At 49.6% G+C, this 12,191-nt stretch overlaps 1 protein-coding gene across 1 annotated transcript in view; it reads left to right on the top strand.

The window, feature by feature from the left end:
• The first annotated feature begins 4,149 nt into the window (after window positions 1-4,149).
• The window catches only part of LOC144150121 (uncharacterized), a 36,393-nt gene continuing 28,351 nt past the window's right edge, over window positions 4,150-12,191 (top strand). Inside the window, exon 1 of the mRNA XM_077681947.1 lies at window positions 4,150-4,497. The gene's annotated coding sequence lies outside the window, so the exon portion shown is untranslated. The remainder of the gene's footprint in view (window positions 4,498-12,191) is intronic.

Raw genomic sequence — 12,191 nt, 5'->3', positions numbered from 1 at the left:
TGCTTTATGATTCGGGTGGGAGCACCGTCACGTGGTGTTGTAGCGTGAGATACACTGGCCGAGGTTGAACAGTTTCGCGTGGCTCCTGGAGAGCCGTGCGGCGCAAGCGCGGCACGTGGCGGCCCAGTCCCCTTGATGATCATGCGAGTGGTGGCTGGGTGTGGAACCGATGGCTCGTGCGTCGTAGCAACACCGGCGTGCGCCTGTGGAATCAGCTTAGTTCTGGGGCGATTGGTGACGCTGCGCCGGAGGCGCTTGATAAGCATATATGTGCCACATCATCCGTATACCATGTGTGTGTGTCATTGAAGCAGCCGTAAGCATGATAATCAGGTTAATCCTGGACAACCAGAAGAGCTAAGAATAACCAGCTCAACCTTAACTCACGCTACGTATATCCTGGCATAGCCGAGCTAAGCCACTGCTATTTTTTTTTCATATTTCGCTGGGTTTCCTTATCAGTCGTAAAATATTAGTACGCAATTAGTACCTCGCTGAAAATACCGCAGTTAGAGGTCCCTCGTGGGTACCTACGAGAGCCTCATTGATACTTAATTGATTGGGAGGGTACTTCTCGGGTTTGATAATTACAATTGCCAAATTAAATATAATTAACGAACTAATTACTGGTAAGTACTCCGCTGTAGTGGAGACATCACGCGCTAGGTTTTCTTGTATCGACGCCATTGCTCTTTTTTAAAACCTTTGTGCATGATAGCTGGGACACCTTGTCTAAGGAGGAAGATCAGAATAAGTATTATTGAAATTCAGTGCTCATCCAGTACCTGCGCATCTGGTTTGGCTCATTAAACCTCACGTGCGTGCGTAGTAAGGGCGCTGCCACCATTTAATGAAGAAACGCCCGCGGCGATATAGGCGGCATTACGCACATCCGGGGGGTTTTCGTCGCTCGTTCTGGTTTTATTATTGCGAAAACATTAGTTAGCCAGGCCGGACGAAGATTTGATTTGATTGTTGGGTTTAACGCGCCGACGCAACGCAGGCGGTGAGGCGGGCCGTAGTGGAGGGCTCCGGATTAATTTTGACCACCTGGGGATTTTTATCGTGCGCCGAAATCTCGTACACACGGGCGTTTTTGCTTTTCGCCTCCATCAAAAAAAGCGGCCGCCGCGGCCGGGAAACGAACCCGCGACGGACGAAGATCCGACGTCACAGGTCCCCACATGGCACACAATATGACTGGCGGCTCAATGAATAAAATTACTCCCACCTCCCCTCGCGGGAACCCCTGTGTAGATGCGACGCATAGGGTGTTCCGTTGTTGTTTCCGTTAGGTTGATTCTCCCATCGCGTGAAACGTGCCGTGAACCGCCTGCCGCGGCTATGACGCAACGTGGCGCGGCTATGACGCAACGCAATCCAACACAATCCACTTTAATCCAATCCAATTTAAATCCAATCCAATCCAAGCCAAGCCAAGCCAAGCCAAGCCAAGCCAATCCAATCCAATCCAATCCAATGCCCCTCGCGAGAGAGTGTTCGCTATCGGAGAGGAGAGGGGGTGAGCGGCGGAGAGCGCAGCTCGCGCGGCGAGGAGAATGGGGGAGGAATGTGGACGGACAACGACAACGACGTATGGAGGACAAGGCGAGTGAATGAGATGCCATCGCATCTAAAAACGGGGTAATTGAGCTTAAAAGAGACAGAATCAAAGCCCGTTTCTTCAAAGAAAGGTGGTTAAAATGCGAGGCTTTCTGCCGTGCAACCTGAGTCAATGTCAAAGTCCAAAATCCAAGCTACTTCCACCGTATTGGAGTGGCGCAATCGGATAGATGTCGCCTTCACAACTCGAGGGACCCAGCTTCGATTTTTGCCTTCTTTCATCACCATCATCGTTTTGTGAAGCGCGTCGTGTAATTTGGCTTTCCTGAAGTACGTTTTGCACAACGAAAAACGCTATCAGTTAGGTATAGAAAGCTTCGCTTTAATGTCGAAAATTTAACTCTTGGTGGGGCGTTCCAAATGCGAGTTAAAACCCCAACACCACCGGAGATGCGCGACTCCAGCTGACTGAATGAAGGTGGACTTAGCGAATGCGTTGTGGCCTCCGACCTGGAAACTTGTTTGGGAGGCATATACTAAGGCCTAAATGAGTAATTTCGGCATGATGACTATAGAAGTAGCGATTAGGCGAGCAGCTAAGTACGTTTCCGCTAATTGTACTCTTTGCTTGGAGATATGAGCGGGGGTACGTGTCGAGTCATTTCCACCAAGAAGAACAAAGCACGCGAAAGAAAAGGGGTAATAATAATAATGAGGTGACACGATAAGAAGTTGAGCACTGATAGTTTCGCAATTTCTGCATCATAAGGGGTGCTTAGGGGCCCTTGTGATTTTTCGTCATAAACGATAGCCAACAAGCAGCCGTGAGGTATGAGTGACTGACCGAGGAGATATAGCGCAAATATCTAATCACGATTTCTTGATTTTTCAAGCGAAGCTTATATTGGCTGACTTGCGCCGTCGGTGGTGGCGTACGCCGAAACACCTTGCCGTAAGGCCAACTTTATCCACGTGCTTTAATGGCGATGATGAAGATGATGATGACGACGACGACGATGATGATGCTCTTGAAGTGTTTGGCACATACCCAGTCGGGGGGATTGGCTAGGGATAAAGTGTTGACTGTTGAAGGTTGTCGATTGTTTGAGCTCGCCGTTTGCAATGGGTACCAATTAGCTTCGTCGCTCGCATCACGCCCCATCGCAGGAGCTGTCGTTCGCCCTCGTTAGGGCAGTTCACCTTCTAGCGAACATGGGTAGGCCGCCCGCAGTTCGCTCCGCGGAAGTGCGGAAAGCCATTGACGAACGTAAACGCTCTTCAATGGATAGCATTATTATGTAGCATTACCCCGAAGACCGAAGTTGGAGAAATGTGGCTTTAATGTTCAAATGATCATTTGTTTCGCTTTGAAGGGCGCGCGGCGGCTGGTTTTTGTTGGTACGGCATGCGCTACACTTGACAGCACCATCTTCAAACGAGTAGCGGAAGCTTGGCTGCCAAGCCGGGATGAAATTGACTTTTACGGTGAAACGACATCCTACAGACTTTTTGCCATCCGGTCACACGTATGCCTATAACTGCACGCTTTTTTAACATATCCCGGGGATTTCACCCTCCCAAAAGCAGCGGCAGTCTATTCCGTCGATAAATTCCCTCGTCTGCCTACTTTCTCCCGGGAAAAACCCTTTCGTTCAAAACAGGATGAAGATTTGAGACTAAAGGGTGAAAACCAGAGCTAACTAAGTATTAATGAAAAAAAAGGATAGGCTACAGGGTTCACACACACATAAAAAAGAAAGTAAACGAGTATTGATTGTTAACACATCGTACGGAAGTAGGTCGAGAAATGAGCGAAGTAAAGGGAATCGGTAATTTGATAGAAAAAAAAAACAATAACAGAAAACTGAAATCTGTAGTCTTTCCGTGTTGCAACACCTGCCCCATACAACACGCTCCTTCCTTGGAAAGGCGGTGGTCGACCGGGGATGTAAACAAGACCAAAACTTTCACGGAATACCGTAAAACAACAAAAACACACACGCAAAAAACGACCGAGACTTCGAATGTCCGAGCCTGAAAACGCACAGTCGAAGGTGGGTCATCAAGCGGAAAGGAACAAGAGGACCGGAAAAAGCCGCGAACGAAATGAAAAGTAACAGGAATAGCACCAACTTCGCACGCGTGTGTGCACATACACACAGACAGACACGTATCACTCGCGTACGCACAAACCGCGAGCTGGGCTGGACCTGCCGAGAGGGAAATTGCTGTTATGTAAGGGCCCCGCTCTTACCCACCGGAGAAAGGTTTCCCCGGCTTTCGCCCGAAAGAAGCCGGGTTCACACACACACGCAGGTCCCTACTCTTTCTCTCATCCTGTCGAGGAGGACGAAATCCACCCTCCCTACCTCCACCGTTTTCTCTTTCGATGGTGTCCTGCTACGGTTTCGGCTATGCTCCGGTGCTCTGCCGCTACCCTCTCCTCTCATATCTCTCTCCCTACCTCCCAGACTTCTCTCGTGGAAAGAAGAGCGATGAGCAGGAGAGAAGGAGAGAGAGGGGGAGAGTGCGGAAGGGTGAAGCATCGCTTCTCCGGACGCGGGAGAGGCGGCCGCATAAAAGAGCCGCGCGCAGTAGTGGCAAAATGCAGACAACTGTTCCGACCACCGTCGTCCAAGCTGAATCAGGCGGGAGACAACAACGCAACGTCGGTGATTGCTTCGAGGTCGCTGTTTGAATTCCGTCGGCGGAGCGAGACTGTGGGGGCGAGGGAGCCTTATAGCGGCAGTCGATAACTTCGGAGAGCGGCCCTGCGATCGGTGTATTGTAGTAACGGTCCTGATTGACGGTAGAGGTCGGCTTCGGCGCTTTTGTGACAAGAAAGCCGGTGTGTTTTCATCTTTGGACACCTGCCAACCCCTGGAGAAGGCTTCGTTCGTCGGTGTCAAGATTTGGTTCCCTAATTTAAACAAGGTAAGTCCTTCTTGCGCATCACCGGTTTGCCCCCCTCGCCTTCCCCCCTTTTTTTTGCGAATGAGTTGAGGTACTCAAAATGACCTCATTGATTTGATTGATTGTAGGGTCTAACGTGCCGACGCAACGCAGGCGATGAGGCGCGCCGTAGTGGAGGGCTCCGGATTAATTTTGACCACCTGGGGATCTTTAACGTGTGCCGAAATGTCGTACACACGGGCATTTGCTTTTCGCCTCCATCAGAAAAGCGGCCGCCGCGGCCGGGAATCGAACCCGCGACCTCGTGCTCAGCAGCGCAACGCCTTAGCCACTGAGCCACCGCGGCGGGTCTCAAAATGACCTGAAGATTGGTGAAACGTTGCCGCACAGTCATGTTTATGTTATCATCCTTCGCAATGATTTGGACGCGTTAACTGTAAAATCATCCCGCACCAGAATGTCTCGAGGTCATCCCAGCCCCTATGCTGTAAGGCTACGAATATGCGAATATTACTCCAGCAGTGAAGCCATGACCTGGGCCGTAATCAGCACGGCAGTGGATTGCTCAGAGATCATTTGGGGCAAGTTTCTAAATTAGTATACGTTCTGGGGTTGTGGGCTCGGTTAGCGCACACTTGAAAATCCCTTGTGTCGTTTTATGTAATCCTAAAACCTCGCTGACATGAAGGCGCAGTTGTCGTGGAGCCCAAATTCGGAAATCTGTGGGCTAAATATTGCTTTTTGTTGCTTCTGCACTGAGCCTTGCGAACGCTGCTAAACCGAGAAGAAGTTGACAAAAAGGCGTCTCTTTGGGCGTGCATGTAGTAAGAGTAATGCACGGGAAAATATGTAAACATTCAGCGTACCTGTGCTTCCTTAGAGTTAAATTACCATTAATAATAAATATTACTACCTGAATTTACCAACATATTCACCAGCTAAACGCGGTAATAGTTTCGCTCACTGGTAACTTTACTTTGCTACTTTAATCGCAGCCTAAGTGTACTTCCTGCGGGGTGTATTCGGCAAAGACAAGCCTTAATGACTAGTATTATGACAAATAAATTGGCGTAGACTTGATGTACAGCTCACACCTCTCCTGTGAAATTGATGACATGGGTTTGGACGGGCATCAGTGTTGTGGGAGGACTGTGAGTGGGAAGAGATCGGTGTCTTGCGGATGCTATCCATTACTTTTGTGTGGGTGAGAAGTTCGATATGGCCGAAGATCACAACTAGTTTACAGACACCGTATCCCGGAGCAGCAATTTCATTTCTTGGCCGAGAAAGCAGAGCTACAACATGTCCAGTTGGCAGGCTGGCACAACTATACGCATGCGGGAAACAGCCCCGACCATGCCCAGCTCAGGTGAAGTTTTAAGGAATGAGAAATCCCGGGCCACCTCCACTAGCGCGAAACCTGGGGAGGGGCGAAGCATGCAGTGTATAAATGTATTCTTGCCGCCTCGGTGTTTTTGCCAACGGAGATGAAACCGTTGGGGGGTACAGGTATACAGCTTTGCTGTAAAAGTCTCTTGTCTTTGAAGCACGAAGCTGTCTAGCACGAGGCGTAAGCGAGTATACCGGTGTTTTTTTATGCGCGTTACGAAGCGCTAGAGCGCGAGGCGTAAACGACTGTCCCGGTATGTTTTTAGTACGCGTTTCGTTCTAGAGCGAGGCGTAAACGACTTTTCCGGTGTTTAGTACCGTGACTACATAAAATGAACGACGGTTACGACGACCACGACAGGAGACGCCAACAGCCCCAGCCCCTAAGGGCTTCGCCCCGAAAAGGAGGTGCAAATAAGTTAACGTTCGTATACGGACGGACAGTATTTACCTGTTTTCTCGCTGGTGTTTGGGATTCTTTAAACTGGTTGATTTTCATTTCATTGGGACGCATTTTCGTAGATTAGATTTATAATTTCGCCCTCTTACCATTTTTAAGGACAGCTAAACGCCTGGATGTGCAGTCTCGGGACAGAAATGGGCTTCGTTATAAACAAAACTTCGTTGAAAGCGGAGATAATTGGTCTTTAATGCACTGCAGTGGGAGCCACCAAACACTTCGAATAACGCGGTTTCGAACAACGCGATTTGGTTATAACGACGACTTACTGCATATCTATCCCTTAAAAGACAGATAAAGAAATTGTATTCGTAGTTGAACGACACAGCTTTGGCATGAAGGCTAGTATAAACCTTTTTTTTTTTTTCGTTTAGCCTCGACCCCAGCAAATTTTCTTGCTTGTAGTCCGTTGCACACACGAGGAGGAGGAACGCTCTCATTTTCCTTAGTTCGTAGTTGCGCATGCGCAGCATAAGCAGAGCGCGGTAAACAAGCACGCATGCTCCGCGAAATGTTATGGAGTCGGCTGCTTAAGATAAGGCGGTCAGAATATCGGCTAGAGACTACGTAGCGCCACTGCTAAAAGGTGGCAGCGATAAACAAGCAATGGAAAGAAACGGTGAATAGGCAAATGCTACGCTTGCGTCTAAATTAAAAGGCTAAACGGGCAGACCCGACAAACGTGGTATATATATACACACAGTGCGCGTATTCGTTGCGCCGTGTGGCGCACGTGGTGACTCGGTGAAGCGGAACGGTAGCGTGGTGACTCGGCTCCATTCAGGCGAAGCTCGCAATTGCGGTCGCGTCGTACTACGCGCTCGCGAGACACACGTCTCCGTCGACGGCGACGTTACTGCCGCTCGCTGGTATCCCGTTGCTCTCATTATAATTCCGCGCGTTCGTTTCCTCGGGGCAATGACGCGGTGTCTGAGCGACTCGCGTTCGTGTATGTATCTGCACACTCAGCCCTTGGCAAGGATACCGAATACGCTTACACACGCCGCTTTAAACGAAGCTGAAAGGCAGGCTATCCGTATCGGTCCCTCTGACCGTGATTAGTCACGGTCAAGACGTTTCGTATTGCCGCCGCGTAAGTGCGGTTCGTCATACGATTACCTCCGTTAGTGCTGTGCGCATGAACGTACAAACGCGCGTACGCTTCTAGCGTAGAGATACGCGATAAACGCAGGTCTGCTTCCGGTGGTCCTTGGTGCGCGGTAAAAATTAGTGCGCTTAGTCAGGTGTGAACGCGTCACCGGTAATGTTGTTGTTATCGTCCCTTTTAGGCCTCTAGGCGAAAAGGCTCGAATTTGCGGATGAAGCTAATGAGCGTTAAACATGGTCTTCGGCTGCGATTATGTAAAACTTTTCATGAGCGGCATGACGCCGGGGCGCCTGGGGTAACCGAAATGCGCATTGTCCTTGCCGCACATTTGCAAAGATTACGTTCGCGCTTCCATGGGTAATTAGAATGACTGCTGAATGCTAAGAAGGGAATATTTTTGTGGACTTGCGGTGTCAGAAGGCAGACGTACTCACTGGAGCTTCAGGCAACAGAAGTGTAGGCTCAAAAGGTATCGTCGTAAGCACGTCGGTGAGTTGAAACTTCGTACGCTGTTCAAAATGCCGTATTCTGGTAAAACAATGAAGCGCGTTGTTGGACGAGTTGGTCCGTACTGAAAAAAAGGCTTAGCGTAATTAAAGCATGGATGGTGTCGAGACGGGACAGGCGCTACTATCAGCGGAATTTATCTCAAAGACTGAAGGCATTTATACATACAACAGACATACACAAAAAAATTGTCTATTTTACTGTATTGACATCCTCTCCAGAAAAGTAGCAGGTATCTTCTAGGTATCTTCTAAGTATATTTCTAGAGTTATTTCCGCAGGTTCCAAACCTGAGACCGCGGGAAGTCCCATAACTGAAGGTCATCAAACCATCTTATGTATTGCGATCCCTTTTTTTCTAATTGTTTTTTGCATTACTCATGCACAACGACCTCACGTCAGCCTTTAGAAGGAAGTCCCCAAGGAGGACACTTTGTAACAAAGTTTCAAAGTGGATACAAAAACAGAAATGCCCAAGAAATCTGGCCGAGTGCCAGGGAGCGGCTTTGGAGACGATCCCCGGAAGGCATTCTCGGGTAACTCAAAAACAAAATCGCGGAAAGGCCTAGCTGTTTCAGCGTCCGCACGCGCCCCATTTACAGATTTATCGATCCGATATACTGACACCGACGAGCTCGCGCTGCCGGTTTTGGCAAAAGGGGAATTTATTTCTCCCTTTTAGCGTCTTCAAGCCACGACAGAAGTGACGGCCTAATTGGGTCATTAAGAAAGGCGTTGCCCTTTAATAACAAAGTGCTTTCCGAACACGTATATATGCTGTGCGGGCATCCCCGCACAGAAGGCGTTTTTTCCCACGCCTGAGGAGAGTCATGGGACACACGATATCTATAATTAGTGAAGGAGATGAATGCACTCGGGAAATATCCGAGCTAATTCAGTCAACAATCGCGATTTTTCAAGTGACTCCCGCGACACCACGGTGGGTTTAACCGCAGTCTCAAATACAAAAAAGTCAATTCTCATACTGCTAACACCTCAGACTGCTAAGAAGTCAGACTGCTAACACCTAGCAGTCTGACGCTATATTACCGTTATAGAGTTAATTAAACGGTTAAGTTACGTGCTCGTGGAGGAACAACAGACGCGGTTTACCTCCGCTAAAGTTATCATCACACCTGCAGCCGGATTATACTCTAAGGTACTCTGCATAAATAAAAAATAGGAACGACAGAAAATTAAGTGTTCCTCCTAACGGCTTAGTATGCGCGGAACCACACACGATCTTGCGATAAACGTACGCTAAAATATATGCCGGCCCTAATTCACTGGCGTAATGATATCCCAGTCTCGTATTAAAGGCAGCTGTTAAGAAACTTTTATGTGCGAAACCCATCGATATGCCTTCCCTTTTTTTGTTTGTCTTTTCTTGTCTTTTTTTCTACTTTTATAAAAGCCACACATTTTTACAGGTTCAATCAGAGAAAGCCAGATAATACAACAATTTAACTTCCATCATCACCTTAGGTTGCTGATGTTATAGGGGCGAGCAATCGACGCAGTATCGCGCATCACGCTCTATTATAGCCACTTCTGTGTTCACAGCAAGGCTGACACACCTAAGCGCCAGAAAAGAAATATATTAGAGGGGGGAGGTAGCCGGCACATGTGACTACAACTTGGCAGTGCGGGCCCCCGCTACGAGTATAATTACACGATCCTTGAAAAATCCAATGTGAGTTGTGAAGTGACAGCCTAGACGATGATGATGGTTATGATGTTAAGTGCTTGCGAGCCAATGCACGTTCGAGCGAATGACTAGAGCATATACAATGGCAAAAGCAAGAGGAGGCACGACGGCGGGTGGCGGAGCGTTACCTGACCGACCCTCAACAGACAAGAAAAAGTGACCGAATGACAGCTTCGCGAGACCCGCTTCCTCGCTTCTTCATTAGAAGAAGCGCTGATGACTCGTCGTGTCCTCGACGCGGAAGTCCACAGGGGTCGACCGTGTTCTGCGTTCGCCATCTCGATAGATCCGGGGGGCTTGCGCGTGCGCAGCTTTGACGACTGCCGGGTCACACGACCTCCGCAGCATGCGGCACATCGGAAGCAAGCAAGCGCACAGAGGCAGGAAACCACGTCCTCTATACAAGAAGGGCGCCGCTGTCCGCACCTGTCTCGGGCGTCACGACGACGCTGAGCGCGGGAAAAAGAAGACGCCGGCGAACGACGACGTTACAAACGAAACAAGCAAGTGGTACAACGTAGCGGTTGCTTTAGTATCCGACCGGCTGTGCTAGGAGGCCACCGGAAGGCCGCCGGAGACGTTTTGTCGGCACGCGCGCGCTTGAACTTGGCAATGAAAGAGGAGCGACGGAAGCGAGGAGCGTCGTTGCCGTTCGTTCCGCGCACCACTGACTCCGTTCAAATTTGCCGCGGTAGAAAAGAGGGCGACGAGAAAAATAGCTGGAGGGAATGCGTCGTGACGCGAAGCAGGGTCAAGGCAACCGGGGGCCGTTAGCCCCCCACGCTTCTTTCTGCCTCTCGTGCGCGGCCGCTGTTGCACGACTGGAACATAAAATTAAAAAGCGGTAGACCAGTATTCGCCGCGCGTTATTGTTACGCCGGGCGCTTTATTACAGTCATTACGAGACAAGCACCCCCTCACGCTACTCGCATATACCTACCGCTTCCTCTTCGAAAACCCCGGTCTCTTCCTACCCTTTTTACTGCAAGTTGTTCTCCGCTGTTAAAAAGAACGAGAGAGAAAAAAAAAAGTGAGTTTAGAACGGCAGCATCGACTGAACCGGTCCTTGCTCGCAGGCGCTAACGTTTTCACACCTCTTCTTCGGCAGACGGTCGAGTTGGCTTCGAGTGTATTCGTCCGCCGAGCACCGTGCGAAAGATAGATTCCTCAATCACACACGCGGAAGTGATCTTGACCACCCTCTCTCCACTCTTCCTCGGCTGAGCGACGCCACTTTCAGCTCTGACCGGCGTCCGGTCGCTCCACGGCTGAGTGTGACGCTTACGCAACGGAGCGGCTGAGTGCCACCCGTCACGCGATGCGTGGCTTCTGGCGCCGGCGTTGCGCACAAACGGGCTGTTGCGCGCTCTGGAGAGTAAACGAAACAAAGGTAAAAAAATTCAATCCAATCCAATCCAGCGTCGTTCCGCCTATATAGATGAAGCTGCGAAGTGCACAGACAGACGCGTAGACAACAATGCGCGAAAGAAAGTAGTTTCGAGTGGAGCGTCGTCTGCTTCGCTTTCATGGGAGCAGACGATTTGAGCGTGGAGGCCGCGGCGGAACACGCTACATCGGCGCGTCGTCCTCATACTATATTGGCTGATTTTTCTGCGGCCATTTTCCACATTGGCTGATGCCGCTCCGTAGCTTTGCTACCGTCGCACGGATACAGGACTTACGCGTAACCGGCAATTTTGCGAATCGCAGACGTCGCACGATGTTTACGCCGTCGCAAAGCGAAGTCGCGGCCGATCACTCTTGTTCCGATGCCATCGCAAACCAGTTAACCAATCATGGCTGAACAGTCGGCTGACGTAGCGCACTAACCGGAAACCAAATGTTTGCTACTTCCGGCATTGCAAATTGTGGCCTGCCACCGCCGGCGAGGTGACCTGCTATGCGGCTTCGGTTAAGTTTGGTTTTGGGCAGCGGGGTAACCACATATTCGATCGAATCTCTGAGTAGCGAGTGATTCTTCAATGCGCAGAAACCTGTGGCATTTTAGAAGGAAGATACGTTTGTAAGAATGATGATAGGGGAGAGAAGGTAGACTAACTTCCCAGCTTTCCATACTTCGGTATTTATAGTCTGTAGCTATCGTCATTCTACGGCCTAACCTACTTCGATATCTACAGCTTTTCAACCAACTCCTGAAGACGCCTTTGAAGTTTTGTTTTGCGGAAAGGAATACATGCAAACGGAGATTCGGGATCGAAGGTTGTTGCTGGGTGCGTCAGCCATGCATTACAGCAGACTCAGGGGAGCAAGACTTCGAAATACCACGCCTTGAAGACCGACAGGATGTGACTACATTGTACTAGAATAGAACACTGTAGAACACTGTAGGTGTGACATGGAATGTTTAAAGTGCCAACGTCCCTACTTTGAGGAGTGGCTGGTATATAAAACCTCCCTACGCGGAATGATGGTACACAGGTTCTGCTGCTTTGAGCTAATCCCATCGAATGTCGCATGCTCAATAAGACTTCGTACTTTCGTGGCAGCGCTAAAATAAAAAGCACTGCGTGCCCAACTTCCAAC

The sequence above is a fragment of the Haemaphysalis longicornis genome, unplaced genomic scaffold (genome assembly GCF_048455015.1).
Source record: "Haemaphysalis longicornis isolate Haplotype H1 unplaced genomic scaffold, Haemaphysalis longicornis Haplotype H1 scaffold_8, whole genome shotgun sequence".
NCBI classification, from domain to species: Eukaryota; Metazoa; Arthropoda; class Arachnida; order Ixodida; family Ixodidae; genus Haemaphysalis; species Haemaphysalis longicornis.
Note: the sequence above shows the minus strand (reverse complement) of the source record. Positions and strands in the feature narration are given on the sequence as shown.